Source organism: Thermobia domestica, chromosome 14 (genome assembly GCF_964235325.1).
Source record: "Thermobia domestica chromosome 14, izTheDome1.hap1.1, whole genome shotgun sequence".
Lineage (NCBI taxonomy): Eukaryota > Metazoa > Arthropoda > Insecta > Zygentoma > Lepismatidae > Thermobia > Thermobia domestica.
This window is the reverse complement of record NC_137467.1, coordinates 173,909,780-173,928,185: the sequence shown is the minus strand read 5'-3', so window position 1 is coordinate 173,928,185 and position 18,406 is coordinate 173,909,780. Positions and strand designations below refer to the sequence as shown.

Sequence of the window (18,406 nt, the reverse complement as noted above, 5' to 3'; positions counted from 1 at the left end):
ACAAGATTCGAAGTATCTAAATCTTCAATGTGACGGTTGGAGTAATCTTCGTAATGAAGGAATAATCAACTTCAATATTACAAACCCCCAACTAATATTTATTCATTTTATCAACACCAAAAATAACCGTCACACTGCTGAGTGCATTAGAGATCAAGAATTTGAGGGTATTAAAAATACGACCCCAGAAAGTTCTTTCTTCTGGTGATAATGCAGCAAATATGCAGAACGCTTTTGCTCTTGACCAAAACAAGAGTATCTCCATTTGCAACCAATGTCGTGTACAACACGGACTTTGAACATTGTCTACAGTGATACTTTGAAGTGTTCTTCAATTTCATCATTTATGGCAAATGTTGTAGACGTCATTAAAATGGTTACAAATACTCAGGTACTGAATGCACTTTTCATGTAATTAACAATGAGAAAAACATTCACATTTCTCTTACTCTTCCGTGTAAAACCCGCTGGGGAAGCTATTTACAATCTCCTGAAAGTCTGAAAGCTTCAAAAGTCACTCTACAGAACCTAGCTGTTCATGATACCGCTGCAAGATATACAGCATTTATCAAAGACCACAAAGCAAAGCAGCTTGATGATGAGGTTTTCTGGGTGACAATCGAAAATCTATCATATGTTCTTAAGCCAATAGTGTCCTGCATAAATATATTACAATCTGATGAATGTAATATACATCAAGTTTTTTCTGCTTCAAAGGAATCGAAGAGCAACTAAGAAACGCTCTTCCCCAATGCCGGTTGTTCAAAGTAGAAGAAACAAATATTCTTAATAATCTCGATAGCGGAAAAGCTCCAGCACTGCAAACGATTCACTATGCCGAAGCATTGCTTGATCCATCATCCCAGGGGTTTGACTTGACAACAGAACAATATGTCGATGAATTGGAGTTCATATACAAGGTTGCAGAGAACATGAAAGCAGATCTTGTAAATGTTATAAAGGGTTTCGCACATTAAAAGATAAAGTAAAGTTTGTGAGGCAAGAAGTTCATTTGAACAAGTTCTGGTGAAATGAACCAAGTAATTTGGTGCCAAGTTTTGTGTGGAAGTACCCATTATATAAAGTCGCACAACGGATATTAACAACATCGATGTCATCAGCCGCCACAGAAAGATCCTTTAGTACCTTCTCAAAAATTCACACTAAGTCAAGGAATAGACTGACTGCTACCAGAGCCGGAAAAAAATACGTATATAGCTTATAACTGGAAGTTGCATCACCGGAAAGAGAAGCCAAAAGTATCAACACAGCGTAAAGAGACAGAAAAGACTGTTGAGTCAGAACAGCAGAAAAACTTAGAGTATAAGTTATCGGGAGATACAAGTTCATCACAGTTGAAATGAACCATGGTAGCAAGAAACAAGGGAACACTTGAAGAAGACAGTGACAGTGACACTTCTTCCGTGTGAGAGATAGATGGAGACATTACTAGCGATGATTCCATACATTTATTTCATGTATCCGATGAATCTAATGAGTAATCTTGATAGAAATGCCATCTCATAATGAGATAATGTTTTGCCGTTATGTGTATAGAATATTTCAAGAACGTTACTAAGTCCTGAATGTTCTGTAATTCTTTTGTACTTTTATTAGCTTGATGCTGCCAATTGAGGTGTTTGAAATCAGAGAAAACTGAACTGAAGTTTGACCAATTCTAAATTAAAGCATGAAATCATTTGAATTAGGCGTATGACTCTGATACCACCCAACCAGAGACTAATTAAAGAAACTGTCGTAACCGACATGTGAAGCCCATTATCCAATGGCATTTTATCCATTTTGTTTCCAAGAATGCTAATTTTTCGCAAAACATGAAAATGCAGTTCCTTCATTCTGGCTTCAGACAGCTCACTTTTTTATTATATTTTGATACCTAGCTAGCAAGTGTAGTGAAGTGTGAAAATCCTCCCATATACTCCTACTCCTACTGTGTTCCATTTGTAGCTATTAAAGCATGTATGATGTAACAGAAAGTATATTTCAAGTCGTGTCAGTCATAATGATTTGTCGCCAATAGTCACTTACAGAATGTAAATTAAAAGAAAAGCCTGTAGCCGCGTTCCATGTACTTGTTTAGTTTCTTTACTTGTAGAAAAAATATATGTAGTCTGTTTCAGAGTCATCAGTTCTTAAAAATATGTTCTCTAGACAAATATCAAAACAGAAATGACCACATAACTCATTTCTATTAATGAAAATAATAAATTTAATGCCTTCTGACATTTGTTGTAGCTTCTACTGGATCTACTGTTACTTTTTCATTATTTTTATGTACTGCTCAAGAACGTCTCTATCACATATATGATTGAAAAGGGAAAAAAAAACCTTATATTTACCCAATTTGGGTAAATACCTGGGTATTTACCCAAGGTAAATACCCAAAAAATATTTACCGGTAAAAATCCCATCACTAGTCACAAATACTCAAATCTGGTGACCGCGCAGGAACATATTATCAAAGGGACGAGGCGTGCCGGAAACATTTCTCTCGAAACATCACAGATCTGTTGTTTTCATAATAAGCGCGAACGGCAAAACCACGATGTGCACCGGTCCAAACCATATTAGCTACTGAAATGTTGTCAACGACTGAACAAAGGGAGACCACGTGCAACTGCCTACCCCCACCACAGCTTTCGCGGTAATCGATAGAAACTGCTTAGTCGGTTCTGCCGCACCCTGTATGTTGTGTTTAGTTTGACAACATGGAAACAAAGCCTGAAAGAATAGTTATATAGTATTATGTGTATCACGGTGCGAATTTTTGCAACTTCTTTTTTGTATCGGTTTTTCATTCGCCTTTGAAAACTCCTGCTGGTGCTTCTGCTCGTATAGATGTTATACTGTAAAACTGCCTTTAACGGACCTTTTATTAAACGGAAATATTTCACGGTCCCATGAACTTAGGGGTGAAAAACGCGCTAAATTTCCTTCATTAAACGTAAACTTTGTTACGTGGCCAACGGGAATTAAAGTGAGTCTTTAAACGGAAAATTTTAATTTCTGGAATAGTGCGTTTAGAAAGTTTTTAAAGGTCCTAGGAGAGGTTATATATATATATATATATATATATATATATATATATATATATATATATATATATATATATATATATATATATATATATATATATATATATATATATATATGTATATATATATATATATATATATATGTATATATATATATATATATGCAATAAACGACGCAGTCAGAAAAACAGTGATGTGCAAACCAAAATAGACACTACAAATATAGATGCCTTAATTGAGAATTATATGGAAAGTCTGAAAGGAGAAGAGGAATATGGCATTGAGTTGGAAGAACAACATAGGCTACACATATCTTCCGTCACAGGACTTGGTCCCTCAAGAAACCAAAGGAAATTTGATAAGAAAAGGGAAAATTTTGAGTCAGTTGAGGTGCCGAAAAGATGCTCCGATTCCTCCCACAATTTCATTCCACCAATTTTATTCCATTATCTTTTACTTTCCTTAATCATCCGTTTCCCTTGGCCCAAAGGGCATAATCGTGGGACGTTAAACTGAAAGATTTCAAACTAAAATTTCTCCAAAGGTGCTATTTCATTCGGAGAAAACTGAAATTGGGTAGAAAAAGAAAAGAAACTACAATTTTTCAACCAAACTTTGTATTTATACTAATTGAAGTGCTCGTTTTTCACGCGGGAAGAGCAGGTTTATGGGAAATATTAGAAATTCTTTCCCACACAGGATGTATATTTGAATTGAAATTAATTATAAAAATACAGCCCGACTCAAGTGCCAACTATGTTTAAAATTCATTTCGAAGTGTACAGTCGATATTCTTCGCGAAAAATATCACATACCCCTCTCTTAGAATACGCATTCAAATCAAAATGTAAGAATATAAAGAGAACTATGTCAACGCAAGTGCTGTTCACTTGAAATGCTCAGCCGGTGATGGGGAGAGGCAACGTAAATGTTTTTTTTTTTTTCTCTTTCTCTCTCTCTGTGGCCCCGAGTAGAGTAGTTGCTAACATCGGGTGCGATTCCCCGTGGGAGAATTCGGTCTAATCAGGCAATGATTTCAAAACGAATTAAAAGGAGTTAGACGAGGGAGACATTTATCTAACTCGACTGGACTCAAAACTCGACCTCAAAACAGTGACTCGGCTCGGAACTCGACTCGAGAAAATTACCTTTGACTCGACTCGAATTCGCTTCGAGTTTTGAGTCGAGTCGAGTTTTAGTTTGACTCGTGCCCATCTCTACTTCGTATGCCTTTTAAACCCAAATTCAGCCCCGCAACTTGGGGAGCAGGAGGGAAGAGAAATATAAAAATAATCGAAAATGACCAATATCAGAGAATGCTTTAGTAATAGTAAAAAGTGACTGACTAACCAAACATATTATTATATTTTTAATTTAACCTAATGAAGTGAGTAATTCATGCTTGTAATCCATATTCACAAGTGAGAGGATTTTGTACAGTTATTTCAAATAACTTGGAGTTCGATGCCGTTATTTTGTATTTCTAATATAGAACAAAATTATTTATATCAACTGAGTTTACTCAAAAGACATAGACAATTGAGTCGTTTTCAGTTTCGAATTATGCTAAAATATTAAGAGGTTTGGTTACAATAATTATTATTTTTATTTTATCTCTCTTTTTTTGGTCAATATTACTAAACATATTATCAATAGCAGCTGCATATTAGCTATTCTGTCATTGTTGGCAGGTTACTTGTTGCAACTGAGAAGCTTTGATGTACAATGGTCCTCTGCTAGTCTCTTCGTCTAGACGTAACAAGTTTCTGTTTTAATACCTTCCTTCAAGTACAGTCTCCTTCACTCCCTCCCTCTCTTTCATTTCACCATACCCTCTGGCACGTCCCTCATGATACCGTTTCTCCTCAGCCAATATCCCAACCAGTTTCTCTTTCTCCTGTTGACAATATCTAAAATTCTTCTTTTCCCCCTACTGCTTACTATTTCTAACACCTTCTCATTCGTTTTCCGTTCAATACAGCTAATTCTCTCCTTTTTTCTCAATGCCCACATTTCGAAAGCCTGCATTTTTTTTTCATCGCTTTTGCGTAATGTCCATGTTTATGCCCCATAGCGTACATATTGGAATCAGTAAAACAAAATCTCAATATTTAATTGGAAGTTTGTTTAATACAATGATTAGCTAATCGTGGTTGAAAAGAGAGATCTGACGCTTTAAGAGTGTAAAAATAATTTTGCAATTCATGGTATTTCAATAATCTGTGCCGTGTTGATTTTCTTTCATGCGTCTCAGGGATAGCCTCCCCAGTTTGGGTACCAATGGAGTGTTGGATCTGTTAAAAAAAAATAGATTTCGTAACATTGTGATTTATCTTACAAGTAGCGGTTAGCATGCGCGCCTTTGGCGCGGGAGACCCGGGTTCGATTCCCGGCGGGAGCTTATGTGGTTCGGATTCCACGTTAATCAGTAGGTCCACGTCTCATATAGCCTCGCTGCTGAACGGGACGTAAAACTCAAAAATCAATCAATCAATCAATCTTATAAGTAGTGAAACGTGGGCACCCATTAAAAAAATAATTAAAATGTTGTACACGAAGGTAAACTATACACTGAGAAAAATCCATTATCCGGACAGCGGTATATTGTACAAATACAAGGATTCGTTATGTTTACTAAGGAAATCTGTACGGAGCGTACTTTATCCATATGCTACACAGGTACTGCCTTTTACCCGCTTAGATATTACATCATGTCGCTGCAGGATGTCTGACTTCTAACAATCTTCTGTATTTTACATACATATACGTATGTTAAATACTTCAGCTATATGTTATATACGTCCATCTGTGTGTGAGATCCAGGCCGCCTATAGACACCTCTTTCTTTCGCCATGGCTGACGTCATTGAACTACCGTCTTTTGCTTGCGAAACGAGGTTGTTTACAAACGGAAAAGAAGAGAGGAAGGAAAAATGCTTGGGTAAGTACACTAGTTAACTATTACTTTAGTTAAATATTCCATTAATTATATATTCCTTTAGTGTAACTTGCTTTAATATAGTACTAAGTAAGTAATGTAGTTTACGAATACAATTCTTACTATTGTAAAACTCGTTAATGATTGAGGACAATGGAATGGGTGAATCTGAATTTTGAGAAATCTTTGAAAATTAATGTTTTGAAACATTTTACATTTCAAGGTAGCAAAATGAATGTTATGTGTTTATTCATTCCGTTTTATATGTGACGATTTATTACTTGGTGCAGATTTACTACAGGGCTGCTTAACATAATTGCTAATAAACCGTTTTCAGCGCGAAAATTCCCTTGTGTAGTGAAGATTTAGGATTTAGATTTCTGGGCTTTCGGCATCAATGGCCTTGTTAGCCCGTCGCATATGAGGGATGACTTCCCTCGGTGATCACACTATCCGGGGAAAGGAAGGGAAGAATGGATTGGGGAAAAATGGGGCCGCGGTGGCTCAGTAGTAGAGCGTTCACTTCTGGTGCTTGGGGTCCCGGGTTCGATCCCAGCTCCCGCCAAGTGAACTTTGTGGTGGACAAACACCGTGTGCGTGGGTTTTCTCGGGGTTCTCCCGTTTCCTCCCACTTTCTTCATTCCACCATTTCATACATTACTCATCATCACCGTCTCCTTTAGCCTAACCGGCATAACCGTGGGACGTAAAACTCAAAGATTTCATTTTCATTTTTGGATTTCGGAAGGGAGAAAACGGCTTGGGACCTATATGTTAGGTACCACTCCGGCATTTGCCTGCTGTGAATGAGGAAAAGCCAAGGAAACCTCATTCAGGATGGCTGGACTTAAAATCTTTTGATACTTTTTCGACCGAGTTCCCCCACCGGGATCGAACCCGGGACCGTTCGCACCGAAGGCGAGAGCGTTAGCGAATACGCTACGCGGGGCCACTAGTGTAGTTTAGAAAACTCATTTTTACTAGGATATTTGCAAGATTTTTTTTTTCTTTTAGTTTAACGCCCCATGATTGTACATCAATGTAAGAGAGAAGGTGACGATGAGATACATGATAATGGTGGAATCAAGAAAATGTAAGGAAACTGGAAAGTCTTAAGAATAACCACAACTACAGTGTTCACCAAAAGCCTATTTGTCGGGAGCAGGAATCGAACCAGGGACCTACCGCGTCAGAGGTAAGCGCTCTCAGAGCTTTCTTTTGTTTAAAGAACTTGTTTACAATGATATATATATATATATATATATATATATATATATATATATAACGAAGATATTGACATATTTTACAGCCTCACTGAAATTTAAAAAAAAAAGTAGTCAGGGAGAGCTTACTTGTCAGGTTTTTATTTTTTAATTTAATTTATTTTTATTTATTTATTTTTGCTTTGTTATGTTCCCTAGTTAATTAATGTTTGGGTTACTGAAAATTAAAACCTTTTTAGTATTATTGTTATGTCATCACTTTGGAACCAAAACGTTAGATTTTTTCTTGTGTTTTCATATAGGAAGTTGGTGAGTTTGTGCCTTAGCACTGGTTTGGTTTCTAGAACGTAATTGAAGGTCATGTTGAGTTGAGTCTTGGTGGGTTTGAGTTCGTGAAGTGTCAGGCACTGCTTGTGCCCCTGTCTTCTGTTTGTGATGTTTCCTGGCTTTGGGCTGTGACGTATTTATGTTGAGGAGTACCAACGAAGGCCGCGTGATATACAGGTAGCTACAACACAGCTTCAACAGTTAACGAGTGCCATGTCTTTGAATTTCAGCTTTCGTTACGGCGTGATAATGCAGTATAGTGCTAGATTGAAATTCTATGGGTGGTAAAAACGGTATGGTAAGAAATACAACGTAATTGTTATTAGTTTAATTAGTGTTTCTTCATAGTATTGTTTCACTATTTCTAGAAGGAATTAAGTATTAACGAAGTAATGAATAAGCAAAAGCACACATTGATTGACGTTTACTATTTCTCATACTCCATTGAGAATGTTTTGATCCTCAGTTGCGCAAACATCCAGTGTGCGTTTATTTTCTTTCTTTTTTGGGGGGTTTACACTGCCTCACAGATGAGCTCCCTCGTGGCTAAGTGGTTAATGAACACGCCTTTGGCGTGGGACACCCGGGTTCGATTCCCGGCCGGGGGCCGCGGTGGCTCAGTGGTAGAGCGTTCACCTCTGGTGCTTGGGGTCCCGGATTCGATCCTAGCCCCGCCAAGTGAACCTTGTGGTGGACAAACACCGTGTGCGTGGGTTTTCTCGGGTTCTCCCATTTCCTCCCACTTACTTCATTCCACCATTTAATTCATTGCTCATCATCAGCGTCTCCCTTAGCCTAACTGGCATAACTGTGGGACGTAAAACTCAAAGGTTTCATTTCATTTTTTCTTAATCTCTTGCACCGACCGACCGATCTCGATCAAATTTCCAACGTAGATGCGCTTCTGGCCTGGGAGTGTTTTTAGCTATTTACTTTGACAGTAGAACTTAGGGGAGGGGGAGGAGGGGGACAGAAAAAATAAATGACTTAATTTACTTTGAAGTGTAAAAGTGCGAGCGTTTTCTTCTCTCTCTCTCTCTCTCTCTCTGTCTCTCTCTCTCTGTCTCTCTCTCTCTCTCTTCACTCCTCCAGTCTCCTCTCACTTTTAGGGCCGCGGTGGCTCAGTGGTAGAGCGTTCACCTCTGGTGCTTGGGGTCACGGATTCGATCCTAGCCCCGCCAAGTGAACCTTGTGGTGGACAAACACCGTGTGCGTGGGTTTTCTCGGGGTTCTCCCATTTCCTCCCACTTACTTCATTCCACCATTTCATTCATTTCTCATAATCACCGTCTCCTTTAGCCTAACCGGCATAACCGTGGGACGTAAAACTCAAAGATTTCATTTCATTTTTTCCTCTCACTTTGATTTCATGATTTCGCACTCTGATGAAAAGTATTAAATACCGCCAGGAAAAGTACTAATATATAACCTCTCTTTTAGGCGCCCCTCCAACCACGCGCCCGGGACACGTGCTTTGCTTGCTTGCCCATAGCTGCGGCTCTGTGAGCTACATAAGTAACATACAATGCTTACGTAATACTTTGGGTCATAAGTACTATTAAGAAAGGAAGAATTGCATTTTTTTAACTTTGGGAAAGGAGCTACTATGGGATTAAAGTTAAGGTAGGAAAGGCAACACATTCCAGTCTATGCTTTCACCCAGCAGACATATTGTTTGGAACCAAAAAAATGTGACTTTTGGAATCTTGTACTTAGGTTCACAGCGGAAGCGACGAAATAACTTGAATCATCCATTGTAGCTCTCCCCGCAACCAGTTTCTAAAATGTTGGCAATAAGTTTGCGAAACGAGAGGTGACGACTCCAATTTTGGGTGAAAAGTCGCTATAAGAAATAATCGAGAAATTCATTGTCTATAAGCATTGTAAAAGTTGTAGATGTAAACTAAACAATATGTTCTACTCACTGGCGCAAATCCCGGGGGGGGGGGGGGATGACGGATACATGTCCCCTCCAATCTTGGAACTGAGGGGGACTTCTCCCAAATAATCCGATTTGAAATGTGTTTTTTGGGAGAAATTTGATGATTTTTGTCCGATTGCTACAAAGGAACGTGAGATGTCCCCCAGAATAAGCCTCAAATCTGCAGCCTCCTAACGCTAAAGACAACTCTGATCCTCCACAACATTGTTTTTCAACTTCATAAGTATTTTGGACATCGCCAAAAAAAGTATGGTAACGGTCTTACCCTCCCCCCCCCCCCCCAATGTTGAAGACAGATTTGCGTCGCTGGTTCTATTCACATCTTTGTAAACAGGGCGCAACCAATCCTTTAATTCAGGGATCATTTCAGGTTGTTTCGGGTACTTTTGTTCATGTTGTGGTCAAAATAGTTCCGAAATAATTAACACTACAGTACTTACGTTAAGCAATTTTTTGTAAAAGAAAAAGTGCAGAATAATTAAAAGACCCCAGAGGACAAATATAACAAACACCTTCTTCGCCTTTTTTCACGCATCTATAGCTAATCTTGTTGCTATCGGTAATGATGTATTACGTGTGTCTCTCAACGGAAACTCTGCGAACTAAAGGACATCAAGTTTGTAGTTATTCTTCGTTAGAGGGCAAGGGTAACATAACAATGCAGGATTGTGGAGTAGTGAGTACGCTGTATTTCCAAACTCTTCATCACTTGCGCTGATTAAAACAAACAAACAGAAAAAAATAACGTAAAAACTGTTTTGAACTAATAATGCTTCTCTACAGATGAACATTTTGTTTGCAGCAAAAAGTCGCTAAATGTGTAAGTAGGTAAATCGTTATTTAAGAATCACCCAAAAAAGTCTCCAATCGGAATTTTTTTTTTTTTTTTTTGTCGTTATCGTAGGGCGACCATACGTCCCGTTTTGACCGGGACAGTCCCGTTTTAGGGGCGTGTCGCGGCCGTCCCGTCAGTAGATGGAAAAAAGTAGTATCCGTCCCGTTTTATGTAAATGAAAGAAGTAAATAACAAACCCAGTACCTTTACTCCTTTTAAAAGTATTAATAATAACAAAGCGGCAAAAATTGAACTGAAAATCCCTATATTAAAAATACTCTATAGTTCGCAGTACTGCTCGAAAGGCAGCAGAGGTTTTAGCAGTTGGTTGTGTGTTAAACAAACTTCAACGTGTCTTTCCTTTTTCATAAGTACCCGCTCTGTAACGAAGAGAGAGAGGGGGAACTCTGATATCAAGGCACTGATAAGAACAAAGGTAGATCTAAAAGTCTAGTGTTGCAAGAACCTGTCCCGTTTTTAACTGAAAATTTTATGGTCACCCTGCGCTATCGTTGAGGTCGAATTCCCCTTATTTAGCGACTTTACCCAAAATTGGCAACATTGACCCCCACCGAACAACACCCCGTCATCTTGAGCCTAGCCAGCATAATAGTGGGACGTAAAACTTAAAGATTTCATTTCGAACAACACTCCCAGAAACCTACTGTTATACTATTCTCAAACCACCCTTTCGTACAGTTCTCCCTATTCGAAAAAAAAAAAAAAAAAATGTAAATAGCAGTGTTCATACATAAATATGGAACTCAATTTCCCTGAATTTTGCAGGTTTTCCAGGTATTAATTTTGCAATTTCCAGGTCTAGTGGAAGAAACTAATAGTACGAGAACACATAAATTTTAAGAATACTATATTTATATATTTGAGAATGGCCACCCTTCTCCCCAATGAACGATTGCAATTAAATATTGAGTCACAAGAAAATAAATAATTAAAATAAATAAAATTTAAGTTGAAAAATATTAAGTTGAGAAGCCTACTAAGGGAATTATATAATACTTTTGTTCCATACTTGAATACATTCAAAATATACAAAAAAATATTGGCTTGGGGAAGAAAAAAGGGCCCGCGAGATTTTAACTGATTCTTGTAGTACTCGACGACAGAAATAGATTACTGAAAGAATTTTCAAAATCGGCACAGGCAAACATGAAGAAAATCGCATTTTCAGGTACCGGTTCAAAATGAGAAGAAAAAAGGACCGCGAGATTTTAACTGATTCTTGTAGTACTCGACGAGAGAAATCGATTAGTGAAGGAATGTTCAAAATCGGCGCAGGCAAGCATGAAAAAAAATCCCACTTTCATGTACCGGTTCAAAATGGGGAAGAAAAAAGGGCCCGCGAGATTTTAACTGATTCTTGTAGTACTCGACGACAGAAATAGATTACTGAAAGAATTTTCAAAATCGGCACAGGCAAACATGAAGAAAATCGCATTTTCAGGTACCGGTTCAAAATGGGAAGAAAAAAGGGCCCGCGAGATTTTAACTGATTCTTGTAGTACTCGTCGAGAGAAATCGACTAGTGAAGGAATTTTCAAAATCGGCGCAGGCAAGCATGAAGAAAATTGCATTTTCATGTACCGGTTCAAAATGGGAAGAAAAAAGGACCGCGAGATTTTAACTGATTCTTGTAGTACTCGACGAGAGAAATCGATTAGTGAAGAAATGTTCAAAATCGGCGCAGGCAAGCATGAAGAAAATCGCATTTTCATGTACCGGTTCAAAATGGGGAAGAAAAAAGGGCCCGCGAGATTTTAACTGATTCTTGTAGTACTCGAAGACAGAAATAGATTACTGAAAGAATTTTCAAAATCGGCACAGGCAAACATGAAGAAAATCGCATTTTCAGGTACCGGTTCAAAATGGGAAGAAAAAAGGACCGCGAGATTTTAACTGATTCTTGTAGTACTCGTCGAGAGAAATCGACTAGTGAAGGAATTTTCAAAATCGGCGCAGGCAAGCATGAAAAAAAATCGCACTTTCATGTACCGGTTCAAAATGGGGAAGAATAAAGGGCCCGCGAGATTTTAACTGGTTCTTGTAGTACTCAACGGGAGAAATCGATTAGTGAAGGAATTTTCAAAATCGGCGCAGGCAAACATGGAGTAAATGGCATTTTCATGTACCGGTTCAAAATGGGGAAGGAACAAGGTCCCGCGAGTTTGAACCGCTACGATGTATGTTTACGAATGTGCCCGTCTTCTCAAATTTAGTTAATTACTGTGACACTGAAACATGTGACACAGAGTCACATTGTGGATGACTCTGCAATCGGCAACCACTGCACATATACTCCTCCCGCCCCACAGTTTGATTATTTCGATCCATTCCTCACGTGCTAACGGCATGGTTCAACATCTGCAAGAAAGAGGTAAATGTAACGTTCAATTGGCAATAGCTTTTCACCAAATTAAGCTGCATGAAATCTGATTGCATATTTGACATACTGAAAAAATTCTAGCCCGTGGCCATATGTATCACATATCCCACCAGTTCATAAAAATTTTGAACACAAAATTACGGTCGTCCGTGTGACGTACTCCCAAAAGGCCTAATGTGTATCACCCACCTCACATTCAATGAAACCACATCCGTGTAGAATTAAGAAAGGAACCTCTTATGATGTATACAGGATGTCTCAAACGTTCCCTGACATAGGGTAACTCTGTTATTATCAGAGTTACGACAAAATGTAAGAGGAAAAACATCTCGAAATATGACGTTTTCAATCTAAAGTGAACACTTTTTTAAAAAATCGGACAAGATGAATGTGCTGTATACTCTTTATGCACCCAATTTTAAATGAAAATGCAACGTTGTCATTTACCTGGACCCACGACATAAGTGAATGAAGTTACTGTTTGAAACGGGGGCTGGCCATCGACATGTTAGCGTAAAAGACAGTAACTTCACTCACTTCTGTTGTGGGTCCAGGTAAATGGCAACGTTGCATTTTCATTTCACATTGGGCGCATAGAGAGTGTACAGCGCAAACGGGTCATCCGATTTTAAAAATTCCTTCACTTTAGATTGAAAACATCATAATTGGATATGCTTTTCCCTCCTACATTCTGTTGTAACTCTGATAATAACAGAGTTACCCTATGTCAGGGGACTTTTGAGACACCCTGTATACCTTATTTAATGTATGTTTGATGTCACTATAACTGTAGTATAATTTAGTTTGTTTAAATTTACAATTTAATACAAGTAGATTCGGATTTACATGCGTAGGATTTTGTATGCATCTAACTAATGAATTCTTTTATTTTTATGCTTAACTTAGTGACTTGGCTTTGGACTGCAACTGATTATTGTAACCCATTATTGCTTGAGAAGAAACAAGATATCCGAATCTTCATTTGGAGAAATCAAAGGTCTATTGGAAAGCTGGGGATTACAATCATTAATTTCTACATTTCAAGGTGCGTAGTAAATTATATATTGTGTTTATTGTTAAATTACTATTATTGGGTTTAGAATCAATGAAGCACTTCATGATATTTTATGGGGATCAAGATGGGTGCCGGATAGATAAGTATTTGAGCGTCAGGCTCTTATTTCTTTTCAATTTAATATTTAATCAATGATTATTTTTCTCCCTCATTATTCCACCAAATCGTATTCCAAGATCATATATCCATTTTTGTTCGATATATCCATAATTTTGATCTCTTTCATATTTCTATATTTTCGATTTTTGATATTGTTTATATTTCGATATTGCTGTATTTTTCGATATTTCGAACAAGTTTCGATAGTTTGTCGACATCGATTATCTATATCTAAATTCGGATATCCCAAAGCCCTATCGAGCACCCTCCGAAATGAAGTTTTTGGCTATGGACCTGATTAGGGATGCGCACGAGACAAGACGAGAAAATTTTTGTTACGAAATTCGAGACAAGATAGAGCTTTTCCAATAGAAACGGATCCAGTTTTCGAGACGAGACAACTTTCGCGGCACCTTTTCGAGAGGATACAACCTCAAATCTTTTCTCTTGCGCATCCCTAGACTTGATCATGAGTTATCAAAAAAAAAAAAATGTTAATGAGAAATAACATGTAAATACAATATAGGTAGCTAAAACATTTTTGTTTTCATTCTTCAGTAATGCATTGTTATTAATCTCAGGGGGGGCGGTGGCTCAGTGGTAGAGCGTTCACCTCCGGTGCTTGGGGTCCCTGGTTCGATCCCAACTCGCGCCGTGTGGACTTTGTGGTGGACAAACACCTTGCTCGTGGGTTTTCTCGGGGTTCTCCCGTTTCCTCCCACTTTGTTCATTCCACCATTTCACTCATTTCTCATTATCACCGTCTCCTTATCCTAACCGGCATAACCGTGGGACGTTAAACTTAAAGATTTCATTTTTTATTAATCTCAGCATTTTATAGTGTATTCTTAAGCTTAAGGTGATGTATAATTAAATTTTGAATTCAGTTAACTTATTTTGTTTCTCAGATTGTTTTTAAAATGTATGTACAATTGTTTATGTTCATTCTCGAGAGTTTAAAGTGACGTATAGTTATTAAACATAGTATTTAATATTGTACTCTTAACGTGGAAGTGATATACAGTTAACTTTTGAATTCAGTTAACATTTTTCTTTCTGAAATTGCTTTAAAAAGTATGTAAAAACGTTTTTATTTTCTTTCTTGAGTGCTAAAAGTGATGCAAAGTTATTAAGCTTACTACTTTATATTGTATTCTCAACCCTAAACTGATACACAGTGCGTTTTTGAATAAATTGTCAAGTTATTTGAGTGATGAACACTGGTAGAAAATCCTGACTACTACTGGAACATTTTGATTTTAAGGTGACGACTACTGGTGCAAGGATTTTAAAATATTGTTTTTCCTTCAAGGGCTACTCCTTTTTGAATTCTGACTACATGGTCACTATAGGAAGGATCAGTGAGTCTTTCCAACTATGGTACAGCTCCGACAGATTCACGATGCTCAGAGAAGAGACAAAATAGTATGTTTTCAAACTTAAAGTGAGAACCACTGGCGTTTTTACCTTGCTATGCAAAAGTAAGTGAGTACTCCAATGGGGTTCCAATGCGGTACCTAATTTCTGCATTTTAGATATATGGAAATACATGTCTCTAAAATGTAAAGAACTGATGTTTTTAGGGGGGGGGAATAAACTATAGGTATGTGGGGCTTGCATACTTGACGCTACAATTCGGAAATTGAATTAAAATATGACTAACGGCTATCAAGATGTTGTCAAACAAAGGGAGGACCAACACAGTTAAGGGGTTTTCGTGTTAGATGCTAAAATTTCCGAAATCGGTCATGGAAAGTTAATAAACACCAGTAGCAATTTCATCTTAAAGTAATTAGATATCTTCATGGGGTGTTAGAACATCATGGAGTCTACCAAAATTAAATTTTAAAAGCTTTTGAAAATATAATCTGACATTTGTAAACAGTATTTGAAATATGTATTTACCCAAAACTTCCAGCTAGTACATCTAACATCTGGAGAAACACTGTGAAATAAAAGCTTGAAATTTCGGAAACAATTATTGGTCGCAACAAAATTAAATAAGATGGTACTTCTATGGGTTAAATCAGTACCTCAGTACAATTTCGATCGAAAGATTAGTTCAGTCCTAGGTTTTCTTCAGGCAATTCCAATGGTTCATCGAGCTGTACAAAAGAATGAAAATTCGCTGTCAATATCTAAGATAGTAACCAAGATAAAAGGAATTATATATTTTATGGCGTAAAAATAGAGATCTTTATATATTTGTACTTTTGGGTCTTTCCTATAAGAAAAAAAATCAGAAAACTACTGTATATATCTTAATAGACAATTCAATGGGCGGGGACACAGTAGCTTAGTGGTAGGGTGTTTAACTAATCTTTTTTTTTTTTTTTTGCAGAAACTATTGGAGTATTCACTTAACCCGTAGAGATACGATCATACTTAACTCCCTATTTAATTTTAAAATTAAATAAAAGGAAATATTTCAGTGTAGCGACCCACGATTATGCATTTTAGTCTCAGGGAGATTATGATTAAAGCAAGTGAATGTTGTTGACAGAATTGATGGAATGCAAAGGTGGGAGGAGAGTACCCCGAGAAAACCCACGAATACGATGTCCACTACAAACTGACTTGGCCGTGGATCGAACCAAGAACCCAATACACCAGAGGTAAGCACTCTACCACTAAGCCACTGTGCCCCCGCCCATTTAATTGTCTATTAAGGTATATACGGTTGTTTTCTGAAATTTCTTCTTCTTACAGCAAATACTCAAAAGTACAAATCCATGTGGGTCTCTATTTTTACGACGTCATAAAATACATAATTCCTTATATCTCGCTTGCTATATTAGATATTGACAAAAAATGTTCACTTTATTTCAGAGCCCGATGAACGCTTGGAATTGTCCAAAGAAAATTTAGAGCTGAATTAATCTTTCGATCGAAATTTTACTGACGAGTCTGAGGTTCTCACTTAACCCATATAAGTACCATCTTATTTAACTTTTGTTAGGATCAATAATTGTTTTCTGAAATTTCAAGATCTAATACGCTTTTATTGTATGGTGTCTCTCTAGCTGCTAGATGTACTAGCTGGAACTTTTAGGTAAATACATATTTCTAATACTCTTTACAAATGTCAAAATATATTTTACAAAACTTTTAAAATTTAATCTTGGTAGACCCCATGATGTTCTTAAACTCCATGGAAATACCTAATTATTTTAAGATGAAATTGCTACTGATGCTTATTAACTTTACATGACCGGTTTCGGAAATTTTACCACCTAACACGAAAACCCCATAACTATATGGATCCTCCCTTTATTTGACAATATCTTGATAGTCATATTTTAATTAATTTTCTAAATTGTACTGTCTAATATGCAAGCTCCACGTACCTATGGTGTCGCTTTTTATAACAGTTACGATTTTTTTCGGTAACTGTTAGGCGTACCGACTTGCGGTTTCGGTAAACACACACCTCTAACGTTCTTTAAAACGTTATTAAGACATATTTTAGAATATTTAGAAATGAGAGTTCTGGGAATATCATGGTACCCGAAAACCCCCATCAGGGCGTGTGTGTAGTGTATTTAATTGAAACTACTTTTGAGGTTGTTGTAAGCCCTCGTAATTACGTTTCCGAAACTGCACCATCTAGTACGCAAACTCCACAGTTCTGTAGTGTCGCTCTTTATTTTCCCATATCTCGATATCCATAAGGCTTACCGAGTTGAGGTTTTCGGTAAACAGATGTCAGTTCCTTACATTTTAGAGACATATATTTTCATATATCTAAAAAATACAGACATTAGGTACCCCATGGTAGCCCGAACACCATTGAGGTACCCACTTACTTTTGAATGGTAATACATTTTGAGTTGTTGTTCAGCATCAATAAACACTTCATAGTTTTTCTACGTGCAACCCAAAAGTCCATACCTGACCGAACATATTTTGTCCATTTAATCTCAAAAATGTTAAGATACTTTGTATTGTTAAGTACAACCAAATTAAGCACACTGAATATAACATTTTAAATATTTTCTGATTTTTGTTGCAGGTATTTCGTGCATCAAACCAGAATTCTGCTTGAAAGACAGTCAAAAGAAGCAGTGTAGGTTGTGGCTAAAAGTACGCCCTTTCTGAAGACAGACTCAGTTGCAGTGGCGGCTCGTACTGTCATTAACAAAGCGTGCTACAATATATATATATATATATATATATATATATATATATATATATATATATATATATACGTGTATTTACATACTGAAGGCGGAAGTTAATATCCATCCTTCGATTCGTAATGCTGGCAAACTTTTCTATCACCCTGGAGTTGAAATCTAGCATGTTGTTGATCAAACTTTTTTCTATCGAGAGCATGGCAAGGGCAGTTAACCTTCCTGACCTATGGAAATTCCTTACGAATGTCTTAATTCTCTTTAGAGACGAAAAGCATCTCTCAGGTTCTGCTGTGGACATTGGTATGGTCACTATTATTTGCAAAAGGGTTGTTATTTCGCTAAAATTGTTCTGTAAATTGTTTTTAAAGATAAGCT

General features: G+C 37.2%; 1 long non-coding RNA gene across 1 annotated transcript; it reads left to right on the top strand.

Annotated features, from left to right (window-relative positions):
• The first annotated feature begins 7,402 nt into the window (after positions 1–7,402).
• LOC145670747 (uncharacterized) lies at positions 7,403–18,002 on the top strand. The gene is made up of 3 exons (XR_014128409.1): positions 7,403–7,720; positions 13,628–13,766; positions 17,908–18,002. It is a non-coding gene; the product is annotated as an uncharacterized LOC145670747 (long non-coding RNA).
• Positions 18,003–18,406: the final 404 nt, after the last annotated feature.